Below are 14751 nucleotides of genomic sequence, written 5' to 3' on the forward strand. Positions count from 1 at the left end.
GAAAGCTGCACAGAGCTAATCTTTGCAGGTCAAAAGTTCTTCCTTCTACATACAGAGTCTATTTCCCTCATTATCAGTGTATCTGTTTTTCCGGCTGGAAAAAGGGCATGCATGATTGTCATTTTACCCATTAAGATAATACTGAGCTCCAAAAAAACAATGCATTACTTCTTTGTCAGGATGTAAAAGAGAGATGTGAACAAACAACAAGTGTGCTGGTTTGTACAAATGTAAGAAAAAGGTATTTTCTGCTGCATATCCAGACATACTGTCTTTGTTGCTAGAGTTCAGACTGTATCACTTTTATAGGAAACTTTATCACTAACTCTAAGGAAACTTGAAGCAAAACTGGCTCAGGTGAGAAACTGCCCAAATTTCACAGCATTTCAGAATAAACATGGTGTAATGTGTTCAACATGCAAAACATGACATTGTTGGGAAGTAGCACTTCTCCACTACTTAAGTGAGAAAAATACTATTTAAAATGTACATTGTCTCTTTAGCTTGACAGGTATTATTTCTTGGGATTGTTCTAGGGGATAGAATCCCCATATGGAAAATTCATTTGACCCTAAAGATTTTCCTAGGAAACGTGATCTCCCAAGTGTATATGCGAAGATTCCAAAAGCACATTTGCAAATGTTAGCCTAAAAAAGTCGAAGTAAAAGAAATTAAAGCAATGTGGTTAAAACTTCCTCCTCAACTAGTTTTAGACAACCTCAGTAGACTGCAAAAGATTCCACAGGCAGTGTTAAAGCAATCAGGGTTAAAGCAAACCCAGAAACTATTTAGTATGACAATATTTCCTAACCAACTTAATGGTTTTGTGTCTAGTGGATACTGGCTTTTGACATGCAGACAGAGCACTGAAGTTCACTGAGCCAGTTTGTCATCTCTGTGTATCACGCTGACGAATATCAGTTGGCACAGCAAACTGCAATACTGCCAAGTCCGACTTCACTGGTGGCAGCAATGGATTTAGGGATAAAAGCTCAAGAAGTCTGGAAAGAAGACCAGTGACCATGATGCATTTAAACTATTTCAACACCGGCCAACTATGCCACCCAGGTACAGTGGGAGGAGGAGAGACACTCACATGGGAGAACTGCTTGAAAAGATGTGCACATTTCCTCTACGAGTCTACTGAATCAATTTGGCAAACTAAAGGTTTATCATGTTTTCTTGGAAACACCTTGCAATTGTTTTAGTACATATATGTATTTTAGGGGAAGTAACTAACACTGTTGTATCTTCATACTACATAGATAGGCTTGATCTGATCAATGACCCTTGGTACTACTTCAATAGAAATGCAAACAATCATGACAGTCAATACATTTTACAACTGACATATAAGTTAGAATAAAGAAAGAGTGGCTCAAGTTCAAAATCTGACCACAGGACACGACACCTCTTTGTGTCTCTGCATGCAAGACTGTCAATACACAATATACCTTGTTGGTAGACAATGGGATTCCTTTGGTACATTCCAAATTGTGGGTCAGTTCAAAGCTTAGTATAAGAGAGATGCAACTGAGAAAAGAAAAGTGAACTGTGATGGCTTTGCAGTGATTCAGAGCTCCCAAAAAGCAAAGATAGAAAGAACAAATCCATCGAAAACAAAAACAAAAAAAACCCAAACAATTTCTGCATATCCTCTCCTCTTGCTTCATATTAGGATTTCTGAGGTTATTTTCCATCTTCATTAGTGCATATACATGCATAAATACATTGTTTCAACTGTTTTCTAACTTGACCCGTCAATTACTTGTGAGAGTGATATCAGAGCTCATTCCAGAAGTGCAACATGTGACATGACTAGGAACCTCATGTTCTTTTTGTTTCCTTATTTCCAAATAACTGTGGTGGTCTATTTTTTACTTGGTGTATGATATCTTTAGTTTTGCTAATTGCAAAATACTTTGAGCACGAAATAGAAAGGTACTGAAAGATCTGTAGTGATTATCAGTGTAGTCTCTACAAAGGGATTCTTGGATTATTTTCTTGGATTAACCCTTTTAAATGCAATGTATGAGATTCTTAATGTTTTCTGCATTTATCAAGGACTTCTTAACATGTCACAGCCTAATTGGACCAAGGGATAAACCCAGCAGCTCCTACCAGTTGCCATACAGTCTGGTATGTTTGGGTTATCTTGCACAGATTTGGTAAATTCAATTCATTTGGGAAACATTAGAGTTACAGCCTAAGTGCATGCTGTTTCAGAAGCTCTGTACACACTGCGCTTATGCTGCCTGAGCATGAACTGAAATTAAAGTCTAGCATGTCACAAGCATCAGATTTACTACACATCTGCAGGCCACCTGTGCTGTGCACGTACAATAAGCTTAAAAGAAATAATAGAAAGCTCATTGCTTAACTTTTTAACCCATGGCTGTGATATTGCTACCCACATGATCTTGCTTGGCAAAACTTGTTTTCAACACACTGTGAAAGGCAGGGGAAGCTTTGGGTGATCATTCACCTCCTCCTGAGTCTAGCATGATGTTACACAGAGAGGATAAAAAGAGATAAGGACTTGATGAAGTTCCACAGAGGGAGGGCTTTTGTTTTTCACAAAAACTGTGTCAATCTGCATTGTGTGGCTAAAGTTATTGAGTAAGAAGAATAGAAGGCTTACAAGATTTTGAAGACAAGTTCTAAGCACAGGTTATCTAGGAGTGAAGCTGAAAAAAGCAGCTACATCTCTGGCACCCCCAACCTCCAAACAGTTCCTGCCCGAGTCCTGCCCACAGCTAACGTGTTGTAAACACATTCACCAGTCAAACATGTCACCTCTGATACCTGCTAATGTACTTTCCTCCCTAATACAGCACCTATTACGCTATCTATAATCCTTTTTTGCCACAGCATGACAGCTACCAAGAGTTTCACAAATTGTTTGATGCTCTGCTGTGCAGGGAGCCTGTGCTGAGAGCATCAGCTGGCACATAACAGAAGAGCACTCGGATTCACAGGCATAACAGACCTAAAGATCTATCTGAAATCTTCCCACAAAAGGCAATTCCTCTATTTAAGTATGTAAATTAATGCCCTAAAAATCATGCCAGTTATTTAGAGTTAAACTCACTTCTTAAAACTCTTCTTTACTGAGTATCTTTCCTCCTTTCATTCTCTATTAAGCACAATGCAATTTTGTGTTATGCATGTTTTAAGGAAAAATAATGTGTTTATTTATTTACTTTGTAAGTAAAATTCCATCTTTACTACTTCACTAATTGCTTTCAGTTGAGGAAGCCAGTCCATTCAGAAGAGAGCACATACATTGCCAATGAGTAGTTCAGGAGTTCATTAACAGATACACGCAGGTGTAGGTCACACAATGGCTAAAACTACATTTCTAGATGGCAACATAAAGAGAATTTTATTAGACATTCTGAAGCTCACCCAGCTTCTCAAAGTTCAAGTTTAAGGCACTGAGGAAGTGGTCTAGTCATATTTTTGGGCAGATTACAAAAACAACTGTGACTAAATTCCCAGAAGCTTTAAGACACAAAAAGCTCAAATAGACAACATCTTGTGAGCTCACAGTAACTGCCTGTTTATTTGAAAATCAAACCACCACTGCATCTAAAGCAAATATTGTACTTTAATTTTTTTTTTTAAGGTTGAAGACAATGACAACTGAAACAGAAAATGGGATTAAATGCACTACTTCCCAAGAGGTTTCTCCAGTGCAGTGAGAAAAATCTTCAGTGCGGACAGAAATCCTACTTCTCATGCAGTTTAACTTCCCAGCCTACATCTACACTATACTTCCAGTGGTAGCTGCCAGGAAGGACTCAAAATGCAGGATCCCCAAGTTCTTGATTGCCTGCTTCAATTTGCCTTTGGGGTGCCTGTTATCCCTTCCTGAAGCTTTAGTGACAGTAGGCATGTAGCGCTGTCAGACATAACCGCAAAGCCATGCTGTGAGGAATCCAGCCTGGGAGAAATGTAGATATGCTGAAGGCTTTGCCCCTAATTGAACTAGCTGGCTTGCTAAGAGACACCCCAGCAGATGAGCAGCATAGCTAGGCTGCAAACAAGTTCTTTCAAGCATTGTCCTCGGCTGTAAATATGCTATCAAAAGGCACTGCGGGCTTAACCTTTTCTAAACGTTATCTGCATTCAACGAACATGTGGACATAATTTGCAAATTGTTTTAGAACTAGGAAACCCTGAGAGGCTTATGGCGTAGGTGGTATTTTGTTTCCAGAAATTACTATAACTTATTTCAGGCATATCCTGAGACATAACAGCGGTCACGTTAAAGTAAAATTAATTTAGATCCTAGAGACAGAGGCAGAATTTTTGTATGAAAAGTGCAAGGCACCTTGACAATGTTGTTACAAATAAGAAAGAGTGGTCAAGCCCCGAAGACTCCAAACAAAATTTCCTGTGGATTCTCTTCTGTGTTGTAGTACAATATGCACAGTGACATTCTCCTAACGTTATATATCTGAGTATATTTTTAATGTTAGTTACATTTTCTACTTTTTATTTTGACCGATTCCACATGACGTGTAAACAATTACTTGGGAACATAAGAAAAACCAGAACTAAACACAACTTCATCACAGGCATTTTGATAATGGTGTGAAAGAGATCTGAGACTGCTCACTTACACATCGCAGGAATAGATCTGAGCTAGAAGAGAGTTTTTACAATCATTTGTAAAGGCTGTTTTAGAAACAACAACTGAAGAAAAGAAAACAAAAACATTTTCCAACTCGAAATACCTGCAATGTATTCTTCAGAAGGCAGAGTTACACAAACACAAATTTGTCAAGTGTACATAGTTAACATCTGATGCCATGAAAAGGGTCCCCTCTGCACTGCCTGAGCTGTGCCCTTTCCATTTGAAGGAAAGGAGCAGGCTGCAATCTCGTGGACTGAAACAAAAGGACATTGTGGTTTTCTTGGGAAGGGGACCACCATCCCTCACAGTGATTTGTGGTTCATCTTAGAGTATTCCAGGTTCTTTTTATAGCAATATCATAAAACAGAAGCTTTGAAACACACCAGGCAAATGTTCAGGTTTTCCGCTCATAGTAAATGGCAAAAATCACAGATGGTTCACTCCTTCCCCTCATAATATTAGACCACATGAGGATCTCAACAGGATACCACATTGAAAGAACATCCAGATCCCGCTGTCAACATTGCATCTTAACAATAAAAATCAATCAAATAAGCTCCGCTTTCCATTTCCTGTGATTCTGACTATTCCCTTCTTTTATCTTGCTTCCCTCTCAAGACTAACCCCTTTGCGCTTCGCTTCCTCTGCTCTTGACTCTGGTCCCCTTCCTCCACAGGTGAGGTGGTCATGGCCTTTTCCCCTCTCCACACCACTTGGGATTTCTCCTGGAAATTTTTCCCTTTGGACCCTTTCTTTTGCTCATGCTCATGCACTGTCTCAACTTCTTAATGTGCTCTTCCAAAAGAATAGTTTTGCAGCAGCTTCAGTGTTGGGCTACTGCCAAGAGCTGGAGGAAGGCTGCTTCTCCCTCCTCTTCCTTTCCTCTGCTCTGTGTGAGTCACTGGCACAGAGCAGACAGCTGTAAAACTGGTTGAGGGACTATAGAGGGTTTCAAATCCAAATGAGACATACAAAATCAATGGAACTAAATCAGCAGAACTAAATCAACAAAAACAAATGACATGACTTTGGTTGATTTGATTCCCAACAACACAAGGCTATCCATCTCACTTTGTTTTCAAAAGGTATATATGAATATGTCAAATTAACCCAGAAATTAGATAACTGAATAAATATCCTACATTACAAGTAGAAGATAACGCATTTGAGTATAATTCCATAAACTCCTCATTCACAGTAGCCATCATTTTCACATCAGTAAACGTTTTACACATTTTCCAGATTACTGTCAGTAGTGAAAATCCTGAGAGCTGAAGTAAAAGGGTGTACCTTCTTTTCATAAATTGCAACTAGATAATAAAGCCTATTTCTGCTCACTGACCAGGCTTTGCTTTAATGATGCATGCCTCTTCAGTACAGTGCCCTTAGTTCACCACAGAATGCATTTTAACTTGTCTAGCTCTATATCTGTTTAGGAATGAATAAGAAAAGGGAAAAATATTTTAGTCTGTTAATTTAGGTAGGTCATAGAGAGATGCTCCTAATGTCTGGAATACACGCAAAACATTGCGAAAACTAAAAAGGGAGAAAAGGACATTTTTGTTTCTCAGCAGGAACACTAATTATGCAGGGGTTTATATTGCACTGAATCTTGAACTGAAATGGAAACTATAAATTGTATTACAAAAAAACTGTGACCCAGTAGCTGCTATGAAGCTCAAACATTTTCATAGTACAGTTCACTTTTCTAATACAATTGTGAAATTTATAAAAGCTATGATTTATGCATAGAAAATAAGAACTTCTTCTGGGCTGGAACCAGGAGTCAAACAATTTAAACCGTTTTTTCTTAAGTAAATTCATGACAGTCATTCTTCCTATGGAGAAGGTCTACAAAACAGCTTTTTTCTTTGCTCTCTAGTAATTCAGTGCTGAGCCTTCTATTTATTAGGTATGCAGGAGTCGTTTAGCTGGAACCACAGGCAATAGAAAAATTCTCTTTCTAAGGCCAACACTGCCCCCTTCTGCTATAAACCAGCCTAAACATGCAACCTTCCACTTGGGAAGTTTCAGTTTTTGGCATACAACCACGGTAAGGTGAACAATGAAAGTGAAACCTCCTCTTTACCTTACTGTGGTGTTAGCAAATACTCTAAGCGGCTATTTTTCATTACTTTTTTCCATTCTTTTAACTAACACAAATAAAATGATTTTTCTCCCTACTTTCCTCCATGTATTTCTCAAGTCTAGTTCCAAATGATCCATGTAACAATACTGAAGAAACAATAATGAGAATCTACAAAGATATTATTTAAGCACAAAAAAAAAGGTCCTAAAGCTTTCTGAAATTTCCCAATAGTAACAGAAAGGACTGGCTATTTTAGAAATACTATTATATTATTAAATAGGTAAAGACATGATAGCATTTACAACATAAATCTTGATTTTTTGCATCCTTTGATTCACTACATAAAGAATTGCAAAGAGATGATGGTCCACAGTAACAATTGTGGTTCCACACACCAAAAAAACAAAAGGGTACAAGTACTTTAAAACAATCAAAAAAGATGGTGCCAAGTTCTGTTTTCCCAGAAATAATAATAACAACAGCTATTTAAGTGTTAATCTGCTCATTTCTGACCATTTTCTGCCTGTAGAAGCTAGAACACCTATTTGAAAACTTCACGAGAGACTATATCCCTGGGGAAAAAAAAGTTTGTCTAGATTAACTAGACTGCTGAGGCAAGTTACAAGAGAGAAAATGCAGTGTATAAAAGAAAGCCGTTGACTTTCTTCTGAAATGTAAGTGCATGGTCATCCAGTAATTTCAGTTGATGCAGTCACCAATGCATTTTCATCTATGTAAAGAGGAGAGCTAGGACCAAAACATTTTGCACTTTGTGTTCATCCCATATAGATGGCACTAGAGAGACAATCTGACAAGTTTGCTTCTGACATGGAAGTGCGTATGAAGAAAAGGTGTGTAAATGAATTCCTCCATCTGAAAAAAAAAAAAAAAAAAAAACAGTCCCACTGACATTCACTGACCTTTGTTGAACCTTTATGGAGACCTGACAGTGAATGTGAGCATAGAGTGGTGCATTTTAGCAGAGGCAACAGCAACGTGAAAGATAAGACATTCCTGACAGCCATGCACAGCTATTGCATCACAAAATGAAGAGTGTCTTGATCAGCTCATCCACACAAATCAGATTACAACCAGGGAACTGTGTACAGAGCTGAATATCAGCTTCGATGAATTGGAAATTATGTTGGCAATACTTATGTGTTACATTTGTTACACGTGGGTCCCATGAATGCTGACATGGGAACAGAAAGAATACTGTCTGCAAGTTGCAAGGATTTATTGAATCAACACAAGGCTGAAGATGACAGTTTCCTGGACCACATCATTACCAGTGATGAAACGTGATGTCAACCTGTGAGCTGGAGTAGAAATAGCAGTCCATAGAGTGGCAACACATGAATTCCCCAACAAAGAAAAAATCCAAAATGCAGACCTCAGTGTGTAAAGTGATATGCACTGTTTTTTGGGAGAAGAAAAGGAGTGATCCAGTTGGAGGGGGCTCTGAGTAACCTGATCTAGTTGTTGGCAATCCTTTCCATGGCAGGAGGTTGTAACTAGATGATTTTTAAGGTCCCTTCCAATCTAAGCCATTCTGTGACTCTGTAAGACTATTATTTCCTTGAACCCAAACCAACAAATCTATCAATTGCATTGTGACACTAAGTTGAAGGATTGAACTTCTAGAGTCAGGACAGAGAAAACGACAACCTTTCTCTTGAAACACAATAATGCCAGGCCCCATATCAGTGTGGAGTGCATTGCCAATCTTGTCTGGACAGTCCTGTCACACCTACCATACAGTTTGGATTTGGCAACTTCTGGCTTCCATCTGTTTGGGCCAATAAAAGACAGATTCTGTGGACAACATCTTCCTAGCAACAACTCCATCACATCAGTTGTGAAACAGTGGGTCACATCTCCTAATGTAGGTCTTTATGCAAGCTCCTGTTCATTGGTGGTGAAAATGCACCGCTAGTGGTGGTGAATATGCTGAAAAAGAGTGTTTTGTAGCTGAGAACTTGCTCTATCATATAGTGTTATTTTGCATTGGTATCTATTGTAATTCCAGTGGAAATAAATAGAAGGCATTACTTTTGGACACACCTATGTAAAAAGTAACTGGACTTTTAACATGCACATTTAAACCTATTCTTCCATTGCAATAACACAGTGATTATCTAAAGAGCAGGCGTCAAGTGGATGGGGCCAGGCTCCTCTTGGTGGTGCCCAGTGACAGGTCAAGGGGCAACAGGCACAAACTGGAACACAGGAAGTTTCACATGAAAAAAAGCTTATTTACTGAGAGGGAGAAAAAGCACTAGAACAGGCTGCCCAGAGAGGTTGTGGAGTCTCCTTCTCTGGAGATACTCAAAGCCCACCTGGACACTTTCCTGACACAATCTACTGTAAAGTATCTGCTTTAGCAGAGGCTTGGACGAGGTGATCTTCAGAGGTCCCTTCCAATCCCTACAATTCGGTGGCTCTGTGAACATAAAATGCTATTATAAGGAATACTATATTATGACGATTCCTATATTTTGTCCTCTGACAGTATTAAGTGATGCACCTTAAGGAGGACAAGACTACCCCACTAAGATGACAATTTAAAAAGAGATGAGAGAATGGATGCTGAAAGAAAGAAAGAACAGAAAGGCAACACAAACTGCACTGCACAGAGCACAGACCCCATCCTTCAACACTTGCAGCTTCAAGTCCTGAACAGCACCTGCTGAAACGTTTTTCTCTTTTATACAAAACTCCCATTCTGAGTGGAAGGAGCAAGACTTTTAAAAGACTTTCCAGAATCCCAGCAGCCTTTTTCCGTTTAGGATAGTATCCTCCACTTTAGAGCCCTGCTGCTGCTCCAGGAAGACCGCAGGGTGCCTGCTGCTCAGTGAATGCTGAGACAGGCAAAGTGCCAAAGCATAATGGGGAGTAATTTTTTTTTATTTCCTCTCTAAAATAAAAATAGACACGTGTTCTGATACCAGCTTTCAGCAACTTTTTAGCGTCTACAAGGTCTGAAAACTTGCAACTATCCCACCTTGCTCCCTTGGCACTGTATGTCAGCATTATCATTGTCTATTTGTTTGAAGCCAGGGAAACCAAATCCTGGATTAATTTTTGTTTAGAACACATTTTAACACCGAGAAATAAAAAGTTGCCTCAGTGTGGATTTAATATTTAAATTACTATAGTATTTAAAGTGATATTAACCCTATTTATAAATATCAGTATGGTAAATGTTAGTATTAACAAGAGCTAAAATAATTCTATTACACCCTATGATACTTACTATGATGCATAATATAGATTAAGCTTAATAAAATTAACGTTATTAGCTGATTAAATTAGTGGGTTTTTTTATTTTTTCAAATTACGTATTTCAAAACTTTTCATTCTTTCATGTTTTTATGAGTATTATGGCACTATATCCTGACAATGTCTAAACACTGGAGTTCAGTTTGCTGCATACCACAAAAAAAAAAAAAAAAAAAAAAGGCAAAAGAGATCATATTATGGCTTTTCTCTTTGCCATGTGCTGAGCTTAGGATAGGAACAACTGAAAACAGGGCCTAAAATCTTCACAGCATTCTGTAGGTGCCACATACATGCATTTTTACCACAAATGTACTGTATACCAAATGACATTTGTTTTTAATAAGTTTTCTACTGTCAGTTGAAATTGTCCACATATGCCTTACATAAATTACAAGCTATAATTATTTTCCTTGCAGCTGATCAAAGATAGCCCAGAGAATGGAATAATGTTTCCAGTGTCTGATTGAAGTCCACAATGGCCAAAAGCAGTCCCACTGAGACTATGGTCCCACTCCAAATAAAACATTTCTAATTACTCAAGTATCAGTGCACACCCAGGCAGCCATTGCCTGGGACTTGGAATGCTCACACCTGTGGCGTGGTCTCATGATGAATGTCTGGAGAAACGATACTGTTCTGAACAGAGATGAGAGGCTGAAAAGCCAATTCACTATCACAGTAACAGGGAGATAGATAAATGTTACAACTCCCTTGAGGCAGCCTAGTTCCCTGCAACACAAACACACTTCAGCTGCTCCATCCACCCCTACATCGGGTCCAAGGCAACATGAGTGATGGTTTTTGTACTAGATTCCCTCACCTCCTGCAAGCTTTCTCTGTACTTAGTGTGTTTAGATGTGCTGCTTACCAGAAGCGTCCCCCAGAAGTGTTGCCCACCATTCCTTTATCACCAGTGCCAATTGATCCATAGTGCTTAAGGAGAAACACTCTTGGAAGCATTTGAAAACAAAGCAAATGGTGCAATCCACAAAGGCTTACAGAAACACTGCTTGATAGAAGTAACTATTAACAATCATACATTTACCTATCATACATCTACTAGCTCTATGGCTTCTCTTCTGCTACTTCTGCCAATAATGGCTGGTATTACCTAGCTGTTGGACTCCACTTCTATAGCAACCTTCATGAAAGGAAATCCAGCACCAACCAAATGCCCAATCTTTATTGCACAGTCCGGATCAATCCCTTCAGCTGTCATCCAGACTCAGCTCCAGCCTCATTGCTACATCTCACCCAGCATATCATTTCAGATGTTATTCTAGGGACTCCAAAGATCACTGGGCCATGTTTAAGAGTAACATTTACCAAACAGGCAGTGAATAATTATTTCTAAACATCCTTAAACACGGAAGAAATAACTTCTACTGTGGTTATGTCACAAAGTTGAGAAATAGTCACATTTTGGTGTGAAGCTCCTTCACAGTCTATTTGTTGCATTTTGCGTAAACATGTGAAGCGTTGCTACTTCACACAAGCACATGAATAGGTTTAACATATACTGGACTTAAGCAATAAGCAGTCACTTCAGAATTATGTGCCTTCCAGAATCACTTCAGGATTCTGGGTGAATTTATGTATTTCTCCTCTATTTTAGGGTTATCATTAGAGATCCAAATAATCTATTTTGGTTTTACTTATATCACTACAGTGTCTCAGACATATCTTCTTCAGAATCTCCTGTTATCTGATGAGCCACCTTGTAAACAGACTTATCAAGAAGGGGTGCTGAGAAATTAATTAATCTAAATAAACTGATTTTCACTAGGACAGTGAAAAAGCGCAGTGTATCATTATGTATATGTAGTGTATATGTGCATGTTTCTGGAAAAGGCTGCACAATGATGTTGTGCAGTACACTACATAAGGTATGCAATCAAAATGAGAGAAAGGTGTGAATGTAAAGGGACTTCGTGTAGATGTTTTTGAAGATATCTCACAGATGGCACCTTCACTCTGCAATGTAAATTTTTTATGCATCAAGAGGCAAGAGAGAAAGATACAGACAGCACGATAGTTCTGAATAAAAGGGATTTGTTGTCTATGGCAAAGGATAATCAACTAGAAATAAGGGCTGTGTAGGAATTTCAAAGAGGAACTTAGTACACTCTGAAGGAAATGACTTTCCTTGCTATTCACAGATTTCACTGACATTGCTCTGGACTTAATCAATGTTCCACTGTATAAAAATGCACATGTTCAGTCCTACTTCATTTTGCAGAGGCCTTCTGTAATTTGAGAAGTGGCAGAAGCCACAATTAACAGTATAAAAGCAGCTAATGCCAGTTAGGATGATGCAGTTTAATTATTTTTTTTCCCAAATTCTCTCCTGAAATAGTGGGCCAGAGGATTCTGGGTTTGACATTCAGGATCCAAGTAACAACCAATGAGGTTTACTAAAGGCCAATTTTTTAAAGTAGTAATTTTGTGTTCTCGCCTAATTATTGCTTTGGAAACATATAAAATCTTTGTGGGATTCTGTTTGTTTGTGAGTTTTTTTCTGCCCCTCAGGCTATTGCTTGCAATTGAAAAATATCTAAGACACCTTCTAAAGCTGGCTTTGCCATTCACCAGGGTTGCAGAAGATAAAGAGTTGGTAGGGGAATTAAATATCTGCAAGAACTGTGTTGCAAGAAATAGAACAGCTAGTTCTGCCAACACAAGGCAAGTGCTCCTCTTTCTCACCCATCTTTCCCTCTCTGCATACGCTGGCTTCAGGGTAATGCTAGCCTGGAGACCTGCATAATCAAAGACCACAGAACTCTGCCAAAACTGATACAAACTACATTAAAAACTAAAACATTCATTTGTCCACTTAAGAGAAGAATGATTGACTTCTACATTGGTATCTAAATAACATTAAAGCCTTCATTACAGTCATTTAGACATGAGTAAAGGTATAATTTTTTGCAACGTATTCCTGTCAGACCCAACCAAAATAATGCTCTATTTAAAATATCTCAAGGTGGACCTGAAGTTGCTCATAACAGCCACTGGAGGGAAACTAACGTACAGAAAGCAAAGTCTGTTTCTATACAGTCAGGAGCTCTATTTATCAATTCACCCATTTTCAATTAACCTGACCTGGAATTAAATAGAAACTAGGGACACTGTTTAAATTAAAGAAGAGTAAACTGATTTATAAAAGCCATCTTTAATGGAATAAATATCTATGTGGCATTTTTTTTTGACTATATACTGTCCATATTTATTGTCTGTTGTGATTTAAGTATTCCTATGAAACTACTTGTATTTGGGTTCTTTGTCAATGTCTTTCTGTCTTCTAAATATACAGTCTTCATTCATATTCTTAAGAATGATATTCTATGCACATCTTCACATCTGCAGTCTCTGCTACTAAAAGATAAAAAGTAAATATTGTTCTATCAGTAAGCTTATTTTATTTAACTTTAGTCATAAGGAGGCATCTATTCAAGGAAAATTGAGGTGTTTAGGGATTTTTAAGCTCTACACTACTTTTTTTATATAAATAATTGCTAATAAGCATATGGATTTATTAAAAATCTTAAATTAAAAATAAAAATAAAACATCCTACCAAACTGCTCCAGATTTCCACTATATCATGTGGGTAGAGCCTCTTTAAAATAAGACATTTGAAGGCTCAAGGATTCCTTCTAACTTGCTGTAAGTACTAACAACTGTCACTTACAGGACTTCACCTGTGGAAGATCATCTATAATGCTGAAAACTTCTCATGAGAAACTGTAGAAATGTTAACACTAATGTCATTTGAAACAATGCAGTGGAAGGTATGCTCTTCTGAGAAACAACCAGCAATGTGCAGAGGATTATCAAGAAAATATGAATAGTTATAGCCTATTTTTAGTAGTACTTTGACTTTAAACCTATTGGTATTCTTGAAAGCTGCCTGGTATTTCTATTCAAAGAGACGAGTGAAGGATGAAAAGGAATGAAAAGCAGAAGATTAGGAAAGCAGATGATCCCCTCTGTTTACATTCCGTGAGGAAAGCTTATGTCATCTACATTTTGAGATTTGCATAAAGCTGATTGAAGGGGACAGGCTCTCCCCAGTAACGAAAAATGCAGAAAAGGCCATGCTTCTTGAGGTATTTGGACTTCTCCCCCATGCCGATACAGAGAAGTTTGAGAAGGCTACTGAGAATTCAGGTTCCTAATTTATTTCCTCGATAATGAAGAAGTGAAAAAGAGTGAGACAAGGGGAAAAAAAAGGAAAAGGAAAGCTTCTTCCATGTTAATGCAAAGGCCAATTAATTTAAATTAGTACTGGGAATCTAGAAGACACAAGACTAAGAAATTATTATAACAGTTACAAAAATTGCTCTGGGGTATCCACTGTTGAGTGGATTTCTCAGGAAAAAGAAACACTAATTATTTTGCTAACCATTAAAATCTATGAACATTTACCTCATCTTGTGTTAAATCCACTTCAATATTTTTATCCTAAGACAAACATCATTTCGACATCTTTTTATAAATGCTGCTCTTCATTTAATATTCCTTCCTGCTCTTTCTCTTTGATTTATACAATAAGTATTGATTAATTATCTCCTTCTTTCCTTGGTTTCCCCTGTGTAAGCTATTTCTGTCCGGTTAAGTAGTTATTCTTGTGAGGAACAGTCAATCTTGTTTCAGTCTAATTTTTTTAATAGAATATTCAGATTTCAACAATTCTGAGTTTTCAATGAAAAAATGCATTGTGTAAAATAATTATTTTAA

The sequence above is a fragment of the Cyrtonyx montezumae genome, unplaced genomic scaffold (genome assembly GCF_038088225.1).
Source record: "Cyrtonyx montezumae isolate F1298 unplaced genomic scaffold, pur_monq_1.0 scaffold_8, whole genome shotgun sequence".
Classification (NCBI taxonomy): domain Eukaryota; kingdom Metazoa; phylum Chordata; class Aves; order Galliformes; family Odontophoridae; genus Cyrtonyx; species Cyrtonyx montezumae.